General features: G+C 37.6%; 1 long non-coding RNA gene across 1 annotated transcript in view; it reads left to right on the top strand.

Annotated features, from left to right (window-relative positions):
- The window catches only part of LOC141515199 (uncharacterized), a 150394-nt gene extending 134527 nt beyond the window's left edge, over positions 1–15867 (top strand). The window contains exon 4 of the long non-coding RNA XR_012476247.1: positions 9893–15867. This is a non-coding gene — a long non-coding RNA (uncharacterized LOC141515199). The remainder of the gene's footprint in view (positions 1–9892) is intronic.
- Positions 15868–22602: the final 6735 nt, after the last annotated feature.

The following is a 22602-nucleotide window of genomic DNA, read 5'->3' as shown; positions in this document are numbered from 1 at the left end:
CAGGTGCTACTAGATTGGGTCCACTGTAATGTAGTAGGCAACCTGCCAGCCCAAGTAGCCCTGAGGCAGAAAGTCAGTGACCAAGTCCCTGGTCCCCAGTGTAAGAAGCTTGGGACAGAGTCCCCTAGACTCTAGGAGCAGAATTCAACTTTTAAAAAATGAGCAAAAAACAACAACAAAAAAGAACCCTGACAATATAAAGTTACTATGGTGACAAGGAAGCTCCAAACACAAATTCAGATGAGGGCAATATTTTCAAAATGCCTACATACAACTCCCTTAGAAAATAGATCCAGGAGAGACAATTTAAAAATTATTGGACTGTCTGAAAGCCATGATCAAAAAAAAAACAAACCCAAAAACAAAACAACAAACCTTGATAGCATCTTTTTAGAAGCCTCAAAGGAGAATATAAATTTCTTTAAAATCCAAAAAATCCTATTGGAAGAACTCAAAAAGGATTTTCAAAATCAAGTAAGAGAGGTGGAAGAAAATTGGGAAAAGAAATGAGAGTTATACAAGAGAATTATGAATAAAAATGTCAATAGCTTGGGAAAGAAAGCGCAAAAGAAGAAAACAATTCCTTAAAAACTAGAATTGGCAAAATGGATAAAAAAATTCCCTGAAGAAAACAGCACCCTGAAAAAATAGAATTGGGGGCAGATAGGTAGCATAGTGGATAGAGCACCAGCCCTGGAGTCAGCAGTACCTGAGTTCAAATCCGGCCTCAGACTCTTAATAAATTACCTAGCTGTGTGGTCTTGGGCAAGCCACTTAACCCCATTTGCCTTGCGAAAACCGAAAAAAAAATAGAATTGGCCAAATGGAAAAGGAGGCACAAAAGCTAACTGGGGAAAAAAATTCCTTAAAAATTAGAATTCAGGGGTAGCTAGTTGGTACACTGGATAGAGCATCCACCTTGAAATCAGGAGTTCAAATCTGCCCTCAGACACTTAATACTTAGCTGTGTGACCTCAGGCAAGTCACTTAACTCCATTATCTTGCAAAACCAAAAAAAAAATAAATAGAATTCAATAAGTGGAAGCTCATGACTCTATGTGACATCAAGAACCAGTCAAAGTCAAAAGAATGAAAAATTTGAAGAAAATGTAAAAGACCTCATTGAAAAAAACAACTGACTGGAAAATAGATCCAAGAGAGATAATTTAAAAATTATTGAAATCTGAAAGCCAAGATAAAAAAAAGAGCCTGGAAGTATCTTTCTAGTAATTATCAGGGAAAATTATCCTCTTATCCTAGAATGAGTCATTGAAAGAATTCATCAATCTCCTCCTGAAAGAGATCCCTAAATGAAAACTCCAAAGAATATCACAGCCAAATTCCAGAACTATTGGGACAATGAGAAAAATCCTGCAAGGAGCCAAGAAGAAAAGATTCAAATATCACAGAGCCATAAGTATTACACAGGATTTAGCATTTTCGATAGTAAAAGATCAGAGGACTTGAAATATGATGTTGTAGAAGGCAAAGGAGCTTAGATTGCAATTAAAAATCAATTACCCAGCAAAATTTGCATAATCTTCCAGGAGAAAAGATGGATATTCAATGAAATAGGGGACTTTAATACTTTCTTGATGAATAGATCAGAGTTGAAAAGAAAATTTCATCTTTAAAGCAAGACTCAAGAGAATCATAAAAAGATAAACAAGAAAGAAAAAGAAAAACATGGTATTCAATGAGGTTAAATTGTTTACATTCCTGTATGGAAAGATATGTGTAACTTTTAATGGCTGTATCTCTATTAGGGTAGTTAGAAGGAGTATACTTAAAGGATGTGGGTATAAGTTGATTTTGATGTGATGATAAAAAAATTAATTAATGGGTAAAAAAGGGATTGTATTGGGAAATGAAAGGGGGAGGCAGAATGGGGTAAGTTAAATTACATGAAGATGCATGAAAAATTTATTACAGTAGAGGGAAAGAAATGGGGGGGCGAACATTATTTGGATCTTATTTTCATTGGATTTGGCTCAAAGAGGGAATAACATAAGCACTCAGTTGGATAAAGAAATATATCTTATCCTGTTGGGAAATAGGATAAAGAAGATAAAGATAAAGGGCTAATTGAAGGGAAATTAAATTAGATTAGAGGAAAGTGGTGATCAGATGCAAAACACTGGTGAAAAGGGACAGGGTGAAAGGAAGGGAGAGAGAGAAGAGTATAAAGAAGGGAAAAATGAAATGAAAGAAAATACACAGTTACCATAACTGTGAAAATAAATAGAATGAATTCTCCCATAAAATGGAAGCAGTAAGAGAGTATATTAAAGGGCGGAGCCAAGATGGCGACAAGAAAGGATCCAGTCTTAGGCACTCTCTGATAAAACTCATAAGCTAAGGACTCTAACTAAACTTCCAAGAGACAGAACCCACAAAGGAACCCAGAGAGTCAGTTCTCCTACTCAAGGTAACCTGGAAAAGAGCAGAAAGGCTCTGCTCCCTGGGGTCGGAGGGGCGGCCCACCAGAGGGAAAGAACTTTAGCCTCCCGGAAGCAGCCCCAGGGTGCTGGGAGCCCCAGCTCGCTCACAGCAGCAGGGGAGTCTCCTGAGCTACACCCCGGGGAGCACCTGGCACAAAGTGGGGGAACAGCGGGGGACCTCTGCCAGAGCAAGCCCAGCCCCCAGGGCACACAGCCAATAGCCCAGATCCAGGAACAGAAGCAGGTGGAGCCGCTAAGCAGGAGCCTCCATGGCATGAGCCCATTAAGCAGAGGGAGGGGAGTGAAGAGAGAGAGACTGCAGAGCTCTGTCCTCTGCCCCTGGAACAGGACTCTGGGGCTCTGAACAAATTCAGATACTGATGGCAGTCTAGGCCCCCATACAGAACAGCAGCAGCCCCCTCCACCTCAGGCCTGTGGCAGATGGGAGTGCATATGGTTATTCACAGACCAGGAGGGAGGACAGAGCCTCACACACTGAGACCCTTGTTGGAGTGCCCCAAAAGCTCAGGAAGCACCCCCAAAACAGGCTTAGGCTGGGAAAATGAGCAAGCAGAGAAAAAAGAGGAACACCATTGAGAACTATATTATCTATGATCCCAAGAAGGATGGATATACTCAGTCTGAAGATGAGGAAACACAAGCTCCTGCATCTAAAGACTCCCAGAAAAACAGAAACTGGGATCAGGCTATAACAGAGCTCAAAAAAGACTGAAAATCAAATGAGAGAGTTAGAAGAAAAACTGGGAAAAGAAATGAGAGAGATGCAGGAAAAACATGAAAATGAAGTCAGCAGCTTAGTCAAGGAAATCCAAATAAAAGGCTGAAGAAAATAGCATGCTAAAAACCAGCTTAGATCAAATGGATAAAACAGTCCAAAAAGTTATTGAGGAGAAGAATGCTTTAAAAAGCAAAATTGGCCAGATGGAAAAAAAAGATAAGAAAACTCTCTGAGGAGAACAAATCCTTCAGAGAAAGAATAGAATTCAGGGAGATCAATGAATTTACCAGAAATCAGGAATCAATACTTCAAAACCAAAAAAAAAATGAAAAATGAGAAGAAAATGTGAAACATCTCATTGAAAAAAACAACTGATATGGAAAATAGACTTAGGAAAGATAATTTAAAAATTATTGGAATACCTGAAAGTCATGATCAGGAAAAGAGCCTTGACATCATTTTCAAAGAATTACTACAGGAAAATTGCCCTGATATTCTAGAAGCAGAGGGCAAAATAGAAATGGAGAGAATCCACCGATCCCCTCGAGAAAGAGATTCCAAAAAACCAACCCCTAGGAATATTATAGCCAAGTTCCAGAACTCCCAAGTCAAAGAGAAAATATTACAAGCAGCCAGAAGGACACAGTTCAAATATCGTGGAGCTGCAGTCAGGATCACACAGGACTTAGCAGCAACTGCATTGGAAGCTCGTAGGGCTTGGAATATAATATTCCTGGAAGGCAAAAGAGCTTAGAATGCAGCCAAGAATGAACTACCCAGCAAGGCTGAATGTCCTCTTCCAGGGAAAGAGATGGACTTTCAATGAACCAGAGGAATTTCAAATGTTCCTTTTGGAATGTCCAGAGCTGAACAGAAGGTTTGATCTTCAGATACAGGACTCAGGTGAAGCATGGGGATTGGAGGAGAAGGGGAAAATATGAGGGACTTAATGATGATGAACTGCATGTATTCCTGCATAGAAAAATGACACTGATAATACTCATATGAACCTTCTCAGCTAATAGAGCAGGTAGAAGGAGCTTTTATAGTTGAAGCACAGGAGAAAGCTGAATTTGAAGATAAAATATGATGCAAAAATGGAGTCAATAGGAAAAAAAGGGAAATGTAATGGGAGAAAGAAAAAGGAGAGGGGGAATAGGCCAAGATATTTCATATAATAAGATTTTTCTTTATTACAATGAGCTATTGCAATGATATGGAAGGGGAGAGGCAAGGGGGAACGAGGGAACCTTTACTCTCATCAGAGGTGGCTAGAAGAGGAAACAGCATATATACTCAATGGAGTATAGGCATCTGGAATAAGAAGGAGGGGGGAGCAGGGGGAAGGGGTGGGGATGTGAATAAAGGAGGAGAGGATGGACCATGGGGGGAGAGTGGTCAGATATGACACATTTTCTTTTTTACTTCTTGCAAGGAACTGGGATTGGAAGGCCTGTCCAGGACCATAGGGCCAGGTGGATTCTGGGCCTAAGGGGTGGTAGGGGGGCTCAGGGCCTCTTGGCCCCAGGACCAGGGATCTGTCTTCTGTGCCACTCAGATACCCTACAGCAGAGTCAGAGTGAAAGGAGAGAGAAAATATAGTACATGGTAGTGGAGAAATAAGAAAGGAGGGAGCTGCGATCACCAATGGCAACATTGAAAAAAATATTGCAGTAACTTTTTTGATGGACTTACCATAAAGAATGTGATCCACCCATGACAGAGTTGTTGGTGTTAGAACAAAGACTGAAGCACATTTTTTATTATTTATTTGGGGGAGGGTGCAGGGCAAATGGGGCTGGGTGGCCTGCCTGGGGCCACATAGCAGGGTGGTCTTTGGGTGTCTGAGGCTGGATTTGGACCCAGGTGCTCCTGGCTCAAGGGCCAATGCTCTGTCCACCACCCAGCCACCCCTACTATTATTACTATTTTATTTTATTTTGGGTCTTTTTTCTTCTTCTTTTTGGTTTTTTGCAGGGCAGTGGGGATCAGGTGGCTTGCATGTCACACGGCTGGGTGATTGTTGGGTCTACGGGGCTGGATGTGGGCTCGGGTGCTCGTGGCTCCAGGGCTGGTGCTTCGTCCATTGCGCCACCTGGCCATACCTACAATTATTACTATTTTTTTATTTTGATTTTTTTTCTTTCCCCTTTGCTTTGTCACTCAAGCAAGTCTATATTCATGGGGGGAAGGGGGTATTTCATTTGCTCTTAAACAATAATATTTTATTAATGTAGAATAAAACATTTGTACAAAATGAGAATAAAAAAATAAAATTTAAAAAAATAAAAAAAGAATAAGAAAAAGAGAGTATATTAAAAACCAGAATTCTACCATATTTTATTTACAAGAAACACATTTGAAGCAGAGAGACACACAAAGAATAAAGGTAAAAGGCTGGGGCAGAATATATTATGCTTCAGCTGAAGTAAAAAAAGCAGTGGTAGCAATCCTGTTTTCAGACAATGCAAAATCAAAAATAGATCTAATTGAAAGAGGCAAGTAAGGAAACATCATCTTGTTAAAAGCTACCATAGACAATGAAAGAATATCAGTACTAAATATATATGTACCAAGTAATATAGTATCCATATTCTTAGGGTAGAAGTTAAACAAGTTACAGGAAGCAATTGGCAGCAAAACGATAATATTGGGGGGACTCAACTTCCTTTCAGAACTAGATAAATCTAACTATAAAATTAACAAGTTAAGAAGGTGAATAAAATTTTAGAAAAATTAGATATGATAGAAAGACAGATTGATAGATCTAGTGATATAGATAGATGAATGGAGATAGAAAGGAATATATCTTTATCTCAGTGGTATATGGCAGCTACAGAAAAATTGATCGGGTACAAATTGGGGGCACAAAAACCTCACAATCAAATGCAGAAAAGCAGATATAGTAAATAAATCCTTTTTAGTTAATGATAAAACAACGATTATATATAATAAAAGGCCATGGAAATATTGATTAAAAATTATTTGGAAACTATATTATCCAATCCTAAAGAATGAGTAGGTCAAACAACAAATCATAGAAACAATCAAAAATTTCATCAGAGAATGCAGTAATGAGACATACCAAAATTTCTAGAATACAACCAAATCAATAGGGGAAATTTGGAACCTCTAAATGCCTATATGAATAAAATAGTGAAAGAACAGATCAATGAAATGTACAGCAATTTAAAAAATAGAAAAGAATAATTGTAAAATTACCAATTAAATGTTAAATTAAAAATTCTAAAAAATGGAAGGAGGTTAATAAAATTAGAGGTAAGAAAAACTATTAAAGTAATAAATAAAACTGAGTTGGTTTTAGCAATAAAATAGATAAACCTTTGGTTAATTTTATTAAATGAAAGAAGAAAGCCAAATTTCTAGTAACAATGAAAAGGGTAAATTCACCACCAATGAAGAGGAAGCTGTTTTATCTAGCTGTATGCCAACAAATCTGACCATCTAAGTGAAATGAATGATTATTTGCAAATGTAAATTGCCCAGATTAAAAGAAGTGGAAATAAGGTAACCCCATTAAATAACCCCATTTCAGAAAAAAGAAATTGTCTAAGGACTGTCAAAGAATTTCAAAGAACTGTCACTAAGTCTCCAGGGTCAAATGTATTAACAAATGAATTCTATCAAACATTTAAAGGATAATAATTTTTTTAAATTATCTATTTTCTAATTTTACAAATTTCCCCCAATCTCGCTTTCCTCCCCCCACCCTCCACAAAAGGCAACCTGTTAGTCTTTACATTGTTTCCATGCTATACATTGATCTAAATTGAATGTGTTGAGAGAGAAATTATATTAAAGGATAATTAATTCTAATACTATATGAAATAGTTAGAAAAGTAGGTGGAGTCCTACTAAATTTCTTTTATGACACAAATATGGTGCTGATACCTAAATCAGGAAGAGTCAAAACTGAGAAAGAAAATTATAGTCTAATTTCTCTAATGAATATTGATGCAAGCATTTGAAATTAAATATTAGCAAAGGGCTATATACCAGGAATGCAGGACTGGCTCTATATTAGGAAAACTATCAGCACAATTGACCATATCAATAACAAAATCAACAGGAATTATGATTTTCTCAAAATATGCAGAAAAAGTTTTACAGCACCCATTCCTATTAAAAGCACTCGAGAGCAAAGTAATAAATGGAACTTTCCTTAAAATGATAAATAGTAACTATCTAAAGTCACCAACAAGTATTATTTGTCATGGGCATAATCTAGAAGCCTTCCCAGTAAGATCAGGGATGAAACAAGGATTCCCCATTATCACCGCTATTCAATATTATGCTAGAAATGTTAGTGTTAGCAATAAGAGAAGAAAAAGAAATGAAAGGAATTACAATAGGCAATGAGGAAACAAAGCTATCACTCTTTGTAAACGATATACTTAGAAAATACTAAAACTAAAAAACTAATTGAAATAATTAAGAACTTTAGCAAAATTATAGGATAGAAAATAAAACCACTTAAATCACCAGTATGTCTATATATTCCAACAAAGCTCAACAAAAAGAGAGAAATTTCATTTAAAATAACTGTAGACAATATAAAACTTTTGGGAATCTACTTGCCAAGGCAATCCAGGAACTATATAAACACAATTACAAAGTCAATTGCTCATGGGTAGATTGAGCTAATAAAAATGACAGTTCTACCTAAATTAATTTACTTTTTAAATGCCATACCAATAAAACTATCCAAAATTATTTTATAGAGCTAGAAAAAATTAACAAAATTCATCTGGAAAAACAAAAGGTCAAGAATATCAAGGAAATTAATGAAAAAATGCAAAGGAAAGGTGGCCTATTTATTTCAAATCTAAAACCATGTTATAAAGCAGATTATCAAAACTATTTGGTACTGGCTAAGAAATAGGATGGTGAATCACCAGAATAAATTAGATACATAAGACAGTAGTAAATGACTATAGTAATCTATTCTTTGATAAACCCAATGGCTCCAATTTTGAGGATAATTCATTATCTAACAAGAGCTGTTGGAAAAACTGGAAAATAGGATGGCAAAAACTAGTCATAGATCAATATCTTAGACCATATAGCAAGATAAGGTCAAAATGGGTACATGATTTAGATATAGAGGGTGAAATTAGGAGAGCAAGGAATAGTTTGCCAGTCTGATCTATGGAGAAGGAAAGAATAAGAGATAGATAACATTATGAAAGGCAAGATGGTTAATTTTGATTACATTAAGTTAAGAAGTTTTTGTACAAACAAAACCAATGCAACCAAGATTAGAAGGAAAGCAAAAAGATGGAGAACAATTTTACAGCCAATATTTCTGATAAAAGCTTCATTTCTAGGATATATATAGAGAACTAAGTCAAATTTGTATCCTTATACAAGTCATTCCCCAATTGAAAAATGGTCAAAGCATATGACCAGGCAGTTTCCAGATGATGAAATTTAAGTTATCTATAGTCATATGAAAAAATGCTTTATATCATTACTGATAAAAGCAGTACCAATTAAAACAACTCTGAGGCACCACTTACCCCTACCAGATGGCAGAAAAGGAGAATGAGAAATGTTGGAAAAGATGTGGAAAAATTTACACACTAATACATTGTTGGTTGAGTTTTGAATTGATCCAGATGTTGTGGAGAGTAATTTGGAACTATGTCCAAAAGGGAATCAAATTGTGCATATTCTTTGATCCAGAAGTACTGCTTGGTCTGTATTCCAAAGATGTCACAAATAAAGGGAAAAGGATGCACATTGTCAAAAATATTTGTATTTATGAGATAGCAAAGAATTGGAAATTGAGAGGATGCCCATCATTTAGGTAATAGCTGAACAAGTTGTGGTTTATGAATGTAATGGGACACTATTGTTCTATAAGAAATAATAAACAGGCAGAAAAGCCTGGAAAGACTTACAAGAACTGATGCTGAGAGAAGTTAGCAGAATAGGGAGGACATTGCACATAGTATCAACAGCAGTGTGTGAAGATCAACTGTGATTGACTTTGCTCTTCTCAGCAGTACAATCAATGATCCAAGACAATTCCCAAAGATTCATGTTGGAAAACTCATACTGAGAGGAAAATCTATTATGTGACTGCAGATCAAAGCATACTATTTTCACTTTTTAAAATTTTTTGTTTTTTAAGACTTTCCCCCCTTTTTTTCTTTTTCTTCTTTCTCAACATCACTAATGTGGAAACATGTTTACCTGATTGCACATGTATAATCTATATCAGATTGCTTGCCATCTAGCAGAGGGATAAAAAATTGGGGATTCAAAATTTTTTAAAAATTTTTTTCAAGGCAATGGTCTTAAGTGGCTTGCCCAAGGCTACACGGCTAGGTAATTATTAAGTGTCTGAGGTTGGATTTGAACCCAGGTCCTCCTGACTCCAAGGCCGGTGTTCTAGGGACTCAAAATTTTATAAAAAAAAATGAATATTGAAAACTGTCTTTACATATAGTTGAAAAAAATAAAATGTTATTAAAAAAACCCAATAACAAGATTAGGTACCCCCAATAAAAAGAAAAAAAGTTGCAATGGGGGCTAAATAGCATGCCCAATGCCATGCTGAGCCTTCTTCCTGAACATTTTTTATATAACTTAGGGTTCTACAGTGAAGGGCTTAGTGTTTTGGGATGATACAACAAATCCTAGATGATCCTTTGGTATCTTTCCCTTCCTTCCTTCATGGCTATAGATTTTACCACTGACCCAGGGAGAATGGACAACTTTATGGACCTGAAAAAGAAAGGTACTGCCTTCTGGGACTGTCTTGATTTCTATCTGCTGACGTCATCAGGGAACCCTCTCTGGAGGGATGGGAGAGGGGAAAAGTCCTTTTACCTGTATTAATAGAGGTAAGTTCATGCTATTGAAGACTTATTTACTTATCTGCATAAAGATCAATAAATACAAAATATATGTGTAGCTCCTTATTAGTAAGGTGGGTGATAAGGAAGTATGGCTTTGTTTGGCTTTTTAAGTTAGAAGGAAGGATTGAAGGCTCATTGAAGGCAGAAGCCACTTGCAACTGAATACACCCAGGAATTTTTGCTTTCTGACAGGAGTATAGGGTATTCAGATATGTGCTAACACCAGTGACCGGCTCATTATAGGGAAAGGTTGATAATACTTTGAAGTGAATATAATTATAATTGGTTTGAACCTTGCCTGCCTTACTGACCCATTTAAAGATTGATCTATTCAAATAAAATTTGCTGCCCCATTTAGCCAATTTATCTCCTTTTATATCCTTCCCCTCCTCTATCTCACTGATGCCAGATACCTGGCATTATTTATCCTTATAACTTGATCATTTGCTATTTGTAGACTTATAACTGAATCCAGAAAAAAAAGATAATATGATAATTATTGTGCTTTCAGTGAATGTTTGCTATAAATGAGTGATCTGCAATGTGTTACTAACAATGTCCTAGACTTAACCTTGAGTCTATAATGAAGCTCTAACTCTATCCATAGTTGAAAAAATATGGACTTTATATGCAAAATACTTTCCTTTTATCTTTGTAGAAGTAGGAGGCAATGGCTATTATGGAATATTTGATTCTTAAAGTGGTGTTTGGCTCTGAAGAGCTGATTTCTTCCTATCCTTTTCATTCTTTGTTTCCAGAAATAACTTTCTGGTTAAAGGATAGAAAAGGGATATATTCAGGAAGAAAAGTTATATAAAAGATACTAATACAATTACAATATTTATGCAAATAAAAACATTTTGGGGGCAGGGGGAGGTTAGCACTAACTTCTGGGGATATCTGAAAAGGCTTTTGAGGGAGGTGGCATTTGTGAAGGAAATTAGGGATTCTAAGGGACAGAGGGAAGGAGTGATAGCATTTCAGGATTGGAAGACAGGAAATGGAGGAATGGAGGTGACAGAAAACAAGGGATGTTTATGAATTTAACAAAGGATACTTTTTTTGGACTAAAGTTAGTTCAACAATATAGCAGTGAAAAATACCAAAGATTTTCTCTATAGAAAAAGCACTTAGAAAATGTTAAAATACACTATAAATGTTAGCTATTATTCATTAAAAGAGGCTTTCCCAGCATTTTCAGAATTTATTCTGTTAGATGAATTTGGGCCATGGTTCACAGAAGTACATATGCCAAGTCAGTAATTAATATAGGAGTAATCTTTCTCTTCATTGAACCAATTCACTTTTAATTGAGTTTACTCAGTGGACCTCAGGTATAGACAGAGAAACTTTGGTCATGAGATTTGGTTGGGGTGTCCAAGATTTTCAATCATTTCTACATAACACTGAGTCAGAACAATGATGTTGGCAAACATGAGATTTTAGGAACTAGTGACCAAAATCCAGATCAGACTTCTAAAGAGAGCCAGGTCAATGATTCACTCTAGTCTACTGTACTCCTTCCAACCCCTTTAAGTCTATATCCATGGTATTTGCCAGCATAAGTCTCTTTCCTGTAATTTGGTTTCATAAAGAGAAAAAGTCAGTCAAGAAAACAGTTAAGGTTGGGAGAAGTGGTAACTTCTGAAGTCATCTAGACTAAACCTTTTTTTTTTTTGAATAGGAGTTCTTTTCCATTCAACTTTTGCTTAAAGATTTCCACTGATGGAGAACCCAACATCTCCCAAAACAATCTGTCCTACAACTGAATAACTCTAATCATTATAGAAATTTTCCCTTATCTAGAGAGAGGGAATTAAATATATTGTGCCTAATTCAGCTTTGTAAACCCTTGATAAATTATAGAAATAGGAGTTAACATGATTATTTTTGAGGCAAACCAAAAAGCTTGGTTGGGGTGACATCTCTCCCCTCTCTTCTGTTTACCCCACCCATTTCCTTTACTTCAAGTTCATTGTTTCACTGATCCCATTACACTTCTCTCTTATGTCTGTGCCTTTTTTCCTCCATGTGCCCCTGATTGACTGAAAGTAATTTTCCCACCATTCACTGGCTTGGTCACTTTCCTGCTTTCTCTCCAATACTCCCCTCTAGACTCACTTCCTTAGAGGAAGTCTCTTTCTCTCTGCCTTCATCATATGAAATCTTAGTTCACAAAGGTAGCAAAATCAACATGACTATGACCCCCTGAGCCAACAGCTCCCCTTGACTTTATGCTGTCCCTGTTCCTAGGGTTCATCTTGTCTGACTGCAAAAGGTTCAAGTGACTAAAGACCAAATTTACTTTCAGTTCTTTAAGTGCTAACCCATTATTGGTCCTTGGTAAATGTTAAAGAACAGCCATTTGGTGGAGTATGCCATCAGTATGGGGTAGTAGAGATACTAATGAAATGGGGACCAGAAGACTTGGGGTTAAAATCTCATTTCTGCTACTTATTACATTTGTGACCTTGGGCAAGTTGCTAAACTTCCCTCAGTTTCCTCATCCATAGAATATTGAATTGGAGTATGACCCCTAAGGTATCACTGCACTCTAAATCTATAATCCTAGGAGAGTACCAAGAAAGGATATTTTGGTGTATGCATCCCTTTACTTAGCCTTGCCCCCACCCAAGCCCATTGGGATTTGTGTTATGGTTTGGGGGCTGAAGCTGTGGTTTCTCTTGGTAGGGAATTACATGGGTGATAGAAGCTTCTGCCAGTACAAGCGAGTATCCTCACTGAAACAGTCTCATAGAGTTGTGGGGGCCCTGAGTCACACAGTCAGTATAGATCAAAGGTAGACTTGAACCTGGGTCATTCTGTCTTTGAAGTTAGTTCTTTCTCCACCATCATACACAAGTGGGCTGATACTTTAACATTTTCCCTCCCTTGGGACAGCAATGGTTCATGAAGACAAAGTGAGCCTTTCATCATTGGGCCCATTTTTTTTGTAGCTGAAGAATTGATTTTGAGGAGAAGGGGAACAAGTGGAGGTTTGTGTTCATGACACTGTGAGTTATTGCCAGAAGCATCAAAGGTTTCAAACCAAAGAAGGGCAGGCAGGGTAAAGGGAACAGAGGGGAAGCAGACTGGTGCTCATGGAAATTCCTGGGAGTAGGGCCACTTGCCCAAAGTGGGGTGGGTAGGAAGTAGATGAATTTAAGTTAGATGAGAGGAGAATTAAAGGCATAGGTAGACCATTGGGAGAGAAAGAAAATCAATGATGCCAGTTCACATTTATATTGTATATTTAATTTTAGAGCTGGAAGGTATCTTAGAGGTCATTGAGTACAACCTCCTTCTTTTACAGACACATAGCAACTATAATCCTGGGCAAGTCACTTAATTCTTGGCCCTCTAGATAAAAATCCTATGATTAAATAAGATATTATTTGTAAAATGCTTAGCTAAGTGCCTCACTCAGACAAGACATTTAATATATTCTTGCTTCTCCCCCACCACCTTTCCCCTATCCAACTTTAAATTATAAGGTACACACCTACTACAGTTGGTAGAGGATATTTCCTCACCAGAAATTTCCCTCTACTAGTATAATCAAAGGTCTTGTTCTTATTGCTGTTTAAGGCTTATAAAGTGTGTTAATAATAAGCCAAATGGCTATAGTGCTTTGATTCAAATGGCTTTTATCATAACCACTAAAAGTGGCAAAGTGTCCTGAAGAAAGGAAGCAACTATCCTGCTGTCCCTTGCCCCACTCAAAGCAATAAGATGCAATAATGTGTTTGTTTTTAGGCACCATATGTTAGAAACATTAGTTCAGGGCAAGCAGGATGGCAAGGGGATTCCTTATCATTCCATGTGGGTAATGAGTTGTAGAGAAAAATGGGAATATTTAGCTAAGAATAGGAGGACATGAAAACTATGGATGATGGACTAGACTTATTCTGATTCATCCTCAGAGGGTAGATCAAGGAGCAGCTTTGGACTCAATGCACAGAAAACTTTCCTAACTTTTGGACTTTTCCAAAGTGGAATGAATTATCTTGGCCTATTATAAATTCCTCTTTACTTGATGTTATGGAACCATAGGCTCCTAAATCTAGAACTGGAAGGGATTGGTGCCTCTCTACTATAAACCCCTAATTTCACAGTTAAGAAAATTAGGTCCCAGGTAGATGAAGTAACTTGTCTGGGGGTCACCCTAGAGACCATCTGATCTGGTCCTTTCCCCTCCTCATTTTCTGCTACTGTTGTTCTGTTGTTTCATTTGTATCTGACTCTGTGACTCCATTTGGGGCTTTCTTGGCAAAAATATGGGGTACTTTGTCATTTCCTTCTTCAGCTCCTTTGATGGATGAGCAAAGTAAGGACCAGAAAATATAAATGACTTGTCCAAGGTCACACAGATAGTAAGTAGCAGATCTGGGGTCCAAGTTCAGTACTCTTTCCACAGAAGCTTCCCTTCAACTAAAGGTTGAATTGACATTCTGTTGACAATGTTGTAGAAGAGATTTTTGGTCAGATAAGGGTTTAGAATCTCTTAAGATCATTTTCAGGGATAGAATAATTTGCTTTTCAGCAGTTCTTTAAATTGATGAACTGATTTTTAAAAAAAAAGCTTAGACTAGATGACTTCTAAGGTCTTCAAGGTAAAATTTTGTGGTTCTTTGAATTTTGAAGGTGGGAAAGTTTTATTAGCCCACAATGGAAAGGGCTGATGATATTTATAAGACATGGTCTCTGGTCTCAGAAATTTATGATATAATTATAGGGGATAAGAAGTCATCATAGGCATTTCTATCTTGTATAATATTAATTAGCTAACTAAATAGATGATAGATAAATGGGGTGGATATGTGACTAAAGATTTAGAGGAAATAAGACAATTGATAGAGGAGATAGAGAGATAAATAGTAATGTAAGTAGGTAGATAGATAGAGGTAAGTAGGTAGATAAAACATTTATCAAGAGTTTACTATGTACCTAAGTAATAGGAATGCAAATATAAGCAAAAATTAAAGACATCCCTTTCCTCAAGGAACTTATATTCTAATGGAAGAAACCAACATATAAAGGTATCATTTGAAATTTGAAAAAGTGGTAAGGAGGAATAAAGGTACCTCTGTGTGTGGGTATGGGTAATGGTGGCGGTAAGAATGGAACTGAGAAAAGGATGAGCATGGTGAACTTAGGCTCTATCAGTTGGAAGAGGGGGTCAGAGGTTTTCTCCAGGGTGAGAAGCTAGCTAGGATGGAGGTTGAAAAGTCTAGAGTCAGGAGCAGAATATATGACTAAGGTCCAAAACCAATGTACTATATGAGATATGAAGTCAAAAGTCAATTTGCATAGGGAAAGGTTTGTGAAGGATATAGCATATTCAGTCAAACTTAAAATTCAACAAGCAAAGAGGGGAAGGGAAGATATTTTGGGGAGAGCAAGATGGTGGTGAGAAAATACAGGATTTATTGAGGTGGTCAAAGATTAATCAAGTTGTTTGAATATTGGGTATGTGTAGGTAAAGATATAGTATGAAATAAAATTGGAAAGGGAAGTTGCTGCCATATTATGCAAAACCTTGAATACTAAGCCAAAAAGTTGACAGTAGAGAGCACAAAAGATTTTTAAGCAGAGCACCAGTGTGCATTTGTGGTTCAATTGTTTTTGAGTTGTTACTAACTTTGTGACCCCATATGAGATTTTCTTGGCAAAGATATTGGGATGCTTTTCTCCATTCTACAATCATTTTATAGTTGAGAAAATGAGGCAAACAGGATTAAGTGACTTGTACAGCATCACACAACTAGTAAGTGTCTGAGTTTGGATTTGAACTCCTGAAGATGAGTCGTTTTTATCCCTATGGCATCATGAATTGATCTGTTCAAAAGAAAGACTTTCCTTCTTTCCTTCTTCCTTTCTTTCTTTTTCTTTCTTTGGTTGTTTCTTTCCTTTCCTTGTTCCTTCCTCCCTTCCTCCCTCCCTCCCTCCTTCCTTCCTTCCTCCCTCCCTCCCTCCTTCCTTCTTTCCTCCCTCCCTCCCTCCCTCCCTCCCTCCCTCCCTCCCTCCCTTCCTTCCTTCCTTCCTTCCTTCCTTCCTTCCTTCCTTCCTTCCTTCCTTCCTTCCTTCCTTCCTTCCTTCCTTCCCAGTACTAAGGTATGAGATGAAGAAGAGAAGAGCTGACATATCTATAGTGATAGTCTAGATGGTACAGAACACCAGCCCTGGAATTCAAATCTGATTTCAGATACTTGGTACTTACAAACTATATGACCTTGGGCCTCACACCCAATCATCCTGATTCATATCTGGCCACTGGACCCTTATGACTCTGGAGGAGAAAGTGAGGTTGGTGACCTAGCACAGCCTCTTGCCCCCCCACCCCCATCCAATTCACACCAATGGTGGTCACTGAGAGACCAATTGTGGGACTGACAGAAATAGAAGTCAGAAGCCCTCCTTCTCTTCCTGTTTTCCCTGTCCTTCTTGTCCTATGAACTTTTTTTTCCATCTGGCATTACTGGGCTCCAAACAAATATAGTTTTCAGTCATGAGTCCTGATATTTTCTTAGCCATTGTAAATGACAGAATCTTAGAGTTGGATGGGATCTGAGAGGCCACCTGAGCTGACCCCGGGACTGAGCCAAATTGCCCTGCTGGTGTCAGCTTTGAGCTCATCTTGTTCAATGATATGCAAGAGTTTCAGAGACTGAGAAGGGCTGAGTCTGGAGGCAGAAATACCCACCATTGTAAGGGGAGTTTTGTCTGAAGAAGCAATTTTTCAAGAAATATAGACCAATTTTTAAAAATCCACAGACTAATTTCTTTTAAGTCAATCAATTTCCTGTCGTCTGTCTTTCTTTCTTTCTTTCTTTCTTTCTTTCTTTCTTTTCTTTCTTTCTTTTCTTTCTTTCTTTCTTTCTTTCTTTCTTTCTTTCTTTCTTTCTTTCTTTCTTTCTTTTTCTCTTCCTTCCTTCCTCCCTTCCTCCCTCCCTCTCCCTCCCTCCCTCCTTTCCTCCCTCCCTCCCTTCCTTCCTTCCTTCCTTCCTTTCTTCCTTCCTTCCTTCCTTCCTTCCTTCCTTCCTTCCTTCCTTCTTTTGCTTTATTAATCACTTACTCTGAGTTATTCATTGGGGTTACAAAGTAAGAAATGAAACAACTCCTCAATTCAAGGCACATTTAAAGTTTCTCTGGACAGACAATATGCAAATATATAAATATATATACAAAATAAATAGAAGATAGTCACTGGAGAGGGAGAAGACACTAACAGCAGGGATGGGAATTAGGAAAGACTTTAAGCTCTTTGGGCCAGAGATCAGAAAACTGAGGATTCTCAAAGGCACAGAGTCATAGAATCGGCACTGATGAGTTCAGACTGGAGGCAACAATAGAACTTGGTTGAATCAAGAAGTTATCAATTAGTTAACATCTAAATTTCCTATATACTCTCATGTAAAGAAAAAGATATAGGAATTTTATATATGAATTAAGAAAACCAGTTTGACTGGATGGTGTGATGGTCAAGGTGAATTTGTATGTATGTATGTGAGGGGCTTTAGATGCTAAATGGAAAAGTTTATTTACTCCTACAGGCAATGGGAGATAGTGTAAGGAAGCTAGATTTGGAGTTAGAGGATATAGGTTCAAATCCTGCCTTCAGTACTTATTACTTTTGTGGATTTATGTCAGTTACCCTTCTGAACTTCAGTTTTCTCATCTGTAAAATGTGACTTTTGATTAGACTAAACTTGTGATTCAAATACCAGAAGTGGCTAAGATGTAGTTGCTGTTTCTATTTCTTTCCAAATCATTTGATCCATTTATACAACTCACCATGTACTGAGCCTTCCCTTTGTTAATTGCCTCCTATTTTCTCTATGTGGTATTCTGTATATACCTAGTGATTTACTCCCCACAACTAGATTGTGAGCTTCTTGAGGGTAGAGATTTTTTTTTTTTCTTTTTAATCTCCAACCCTTAGTACTGTGCCCAGTAGATAGAAACCTCATTGACTAATTCCCAATTCACTGTGGGTCCCTGGGATCCAGTTGCTAGGTCAAGTAGTCACTTAGGTCATCTATCGTCCTGGTCTCTTTGCTAATAAGTCACCTCCTTAACATTTGTTACCTTTGACTTTCTACAAAGCTCTTGGATTAATACATAGCCCTGTAGAGAAAAATGCTGCATATCATGTTTTCCATTGGGTTCTGGCTAACCCTTGATTACTGCTCTTAAATTACAATTGAGAATAACCTCCTATTATATCAACCATTCTGAGAAGCATTATGGAACTGAACATTTTTGTGCTGATTTCCATGAAGACTTCATTGTTAGAGATGTTTTTCTGCCAATTTCTGTCTTTCATTATCCATTTCTCAAATCTGTAATCTATTATAACTATTTATCCATCTGTCATCTATTACATGTATAAATCATCTCATATATCTTTCACCTATTATGTCTATCTTTTATCTGTCTTTATGTATTTACCTATCACTATTCATCTATTATTTAATGAAGAAGAAACTAAGAGGAAAAGAGGGTCATATGACTTTCCTGTGACATAATTATGACTGATGAAAGCTGTGAATTTGCTTCCACCTCTCTCTCTTTTGGGCTCTTTCCTTCTCTTTAAATATTCTGATCTTCCTCACCTAATAGGGTTCCAACACACTCATCCAGTCAAAGTCTCTTCTGTCAGGTGTGAAAATAATTTGATAGGAAATTATCCTTTGATATACTGGGTGACTTTTGCCAAGGATTTATAAGGAAATGGGCAAAAGCTTAACTCAAAGTAATGCATTAGTATCAATGGAGAAGACAGGATGGCAGAGTGAAAGGAACACTGACAAGAAAATCATGAGAAACCCAAGCTCTAGTCTTGGTTCTGCCACTACTGAGATAAATAGCCCGGACCAATCATTTTACTTTCTGATACTTTATCTGTAGTTGAAAGGTTTGGATAAGACAATCCCTAAAGTTCTTTCAAGCTCTAATATTCATTGAGATATTTTTAGTTGGAATGATCTTTTTTGTGTTCCTACTCTGCCAATACTAGTCCCTGTGACTAACAGGGGTCCGTCTTCTTGCTTCTGTATGTGTGTGTTTCTCCACAAGTCATGACCCAAGGACCATATTTGTATTTTCAGTGCTTCTTATGAATGCTTTGAAGCAACTACTAAGAAAAAAATGGCCACCACAAAGAGGATTATAGATTTAGAGCTAGAAGGGTCTCTCAAGGTCATCTAATCCAATCCATCATTTTACACATGAGGAAACTAAGTCCCATGGAGGTGAATTAGCTTGCCCAAAGTCCTATAGGCAGGAAACAACAAATGTGGATCCAAACCCCAGGTGGATCTAAACCCCAGGCCACTGACTACAGAAGCAACGTTCTTCCAAAACACTACACTACTTCCAAAGGACACACATATATGTATGTGTGTATGTAAATTTTAAAAAATGCTGGCATCTATTTTATAAACATGTGTTTATGAACACATGTATAATCCATATGCGCTTAAGTCTATCGTAACACACAGAAATATCGTAATTGTACATATGAGTTATATAATTATGCATGTAAACACACAAATACTACATGCATGTATGCATGCCTACACACATTTCCCAAATAAACTTTGTTTTAATCACCCCAGACATGTGAATTCTACAAACTCGAACTTTCAACTTTTTCTGGTCTGGATTTACTAATACTTGTGGCCCAGATTCTTCTCTCATGATGAAGAAAAACCCCAAACCTTTCCCTTCCCTCTCCCAGCCCCAGAGCCAAAATTCTCCATGTTCTTAATCCAAGAGTTAATCCAGTCTCCTTAAAAGAAATGCTGACAGACTCTTAGTATGGCTTTGATGTTTATCTTAGGCAGTCTGGTGATAAACTCCAGTTCCACCAGCTGGTATTGTCCCCTCCTTACTCCTTAGTTTTTGAAAGCATGTAATGAAATATGCAAGAGTTACATTAACCAACCAGTGCTAGTAAAAAACATTTTTTTCTTTGGTCATCAGTATAATTCATTCTGACTCATGGTTGAGGTAATTGTTGAATTGGGACTTTGGCTTTGGGGGAGGTAGAGTTTGTAGTGGAGAGAGTACTGGACCTGAGAATCAGGGAGACCTGAGGTCATATCCTGCCTCAGACACATATGTGCTGTATGACATATGGGCAAGTCTCTTTAACTTTCTCAGACTCAGTTTCTTCATCTGTAAAATGGAAATACCTCCCAGCATTATTGTGAAGAGTGAATGAGCAAAACTTTAAAATGCTATGTAAATGGTAGCTCTTATTATTTGTCTGATTGCCCATATATGCCATAGATAAGGGACTAGATCATTTCATTCTTAGAGCTGCTGGTGGGGCTAAGTTTTGTTCAGAGGGACCTTTGGTTGTCCTAAGAGTGAGACAAGAAGGAGGAAAAATTGATGAGATGGAAGGTCACTCATTTGCCAGAGGAAGTTAAATGATTTGCCCAAAATCACACAACTAAATGTCAGAGAATGGATTTGAATCTAGATTCTCTGATTTCATATTGTCCTCTATTGCTTTCTATTGCCCTCTGATCCTTTCCAAATCTAGATTTGTGACTATATGAAAAAGCCATAAGTGAAGGTTTGTTTGAAGGGACTATTCAAGGCTGCTTGAGTCAATGGTTGGCAGCTTTTCCTCCAGCATCTAGAGCAGGGACCCCATCTTTTTAAAGAGTGAGAACCCCTTTGTTGATTTCAAAACCTTGATGTACCTCCCCTCCACCAACTGAAATATATGATTTTTTTTTTAACCAGGGCAAAGACCATAGTTGAGGTTGGGGTGGTATTAGCACAAAGATCAATCTGTTTCAGAGTAAGGGTGGGAGTAATAAAGAGGATAATGCAGTCCTGGATCAAGTGTTGTTTAGAGAGAGGTGATTCACACTCCAGAAAAAAATGACCCATGTTCCTCTGGAATTTGGAGGTGGATGGGAAGGCAAGTGACAGGACCCTACAAGGTAGCTGCCCATAGCTAAGCAAGGGGTTGGGAGATCACCAAACTAGACAGGACTGCAAGGAATAAGGATGCCAATTATTGGAGGGTAGAAAGCCCTATGAACTGGGGTGAGTTGTTTCTCCTACATGGAGAAAACCTCATCCTAGGGTTCATGCTCTGGGGCAGCCTCATCCTGGGGTTCATGATTCTCCAACCTAGTTACCATCCCCAACTTGAGAGTAGTTATTGAAATTGCTTAAAAGTTAAAATGATAATACTTGGGGTGTCTCTTCCTCCCAAAAACTTTGTGGCCTTTTAGAGTTCTGTGGCTCCCAGGTTGGGAATCAATGCTCTAGATCCTAGATTTTGATTTTGGCCCTGAACAATTAAGATGGTTTTTACTAATTGCAAGATGAAAACAGAATCTCTTTTTCTTTTTTGCTCCCTCTTTGTTCAATTCTCCTTTTTCAACAATGTGAGTGATTCTTAATAATCAAAAGAAAAGGTGAGACTGCTCTACCAGCAGTATTCAACTTGGAGTCACTGACTCTGAGGTTAAATTCTGTCTCCAATGATCATGACTTGAGTTTTCTGTTCTGTAAAATGAGGTGGTTGGAGTAACTGGCTTCTGGGGTTCTTACCAGCTCTACAAACCCTTTACAATTCACTTCCTTTCCCTGGGCCTCAGTTTCCCCCATCTGTAAAGCAGGTCTCTTTAAGTTACAGAACTGATTTTCAGTTGGGACCAACCTTTGTGACCAATTTGGGATTTTCTTGGGCAAGATACTGGAGTGGTTTGCTATTTCCTTCTCTAAATCAATTTACAGATGGGTAACTGGAAACAAACAGGGTTAAGTGACTTGTTCAGGATCATACAACTAATAAATATCTAGGATCAGATTTGAACTTAGGTCATTCTGACTCCAGGCCAGGCGATCTATTCACGATGTTACTTAACTCCCTATGATTCTGCTTCCCTGTCTACTTTCTCAGGTCATTAGAGCCCTGTCAAGTTTTAAGCAATTTCTTTTATTGTTCAGAAGCTTCTACTTTCCTATCTCTGGTTTTTCTTTGTTTCAGGACTGCAATACATTGCTGATTATTTTGTTTTAATTCAGCAGTGGGAACCTTTTTTTTTTTTTTTGCTAAGGGTCATTTGTATGTTTATAACATCACTCACCTTCTATATTTGATCAAACATTTACTTTATTCACACCTAAAAAGCTCCTAGATGTATTGAATTTCAAGTCCCTTCTGTAAGTTGCCATAGCAGTGCTAGACCAAATGTCCCACAGACTAGAAATTCCCTAATCCCAGTTTTAATTAAAAGAACAGTTTTTAAGTTTGAATGGAAACTACACACACACACACACACACACACACACACACACACACAGATAATCCAGAGATACATACACACACTCATACACTCACACATCCATATATCTGGGCTGCTCTGGAAATAGCTAAGACTGTACAGAGTGTGCCAAGGGTTATCTTCAGAGGTCAGAGATATTTTAGGGCTTGTTGACAACAGCTGATCATTTCTAACACAGCAATGAAATTAGCCTTGTTACTTTGGGGAAGAAACAA

Source organism: Macrotis lagotis, chromosome 2 (genome assembly GCF_037893015.1).
Source record: "Macrotis lagotis isolate mMagLag1 chromosome 2, bilby.v1.9.chrom.fasta, whole genome shotgun sequence".
NCBI lineage: Eukaryota > Metazoa > Chordata > Mammalia > Peramelemorphia > Peramelidae > Macrotis > Macrotis lagotis.
This window is presented reverse-complemented; position numbering and strand designations above follow the sequence as displayed.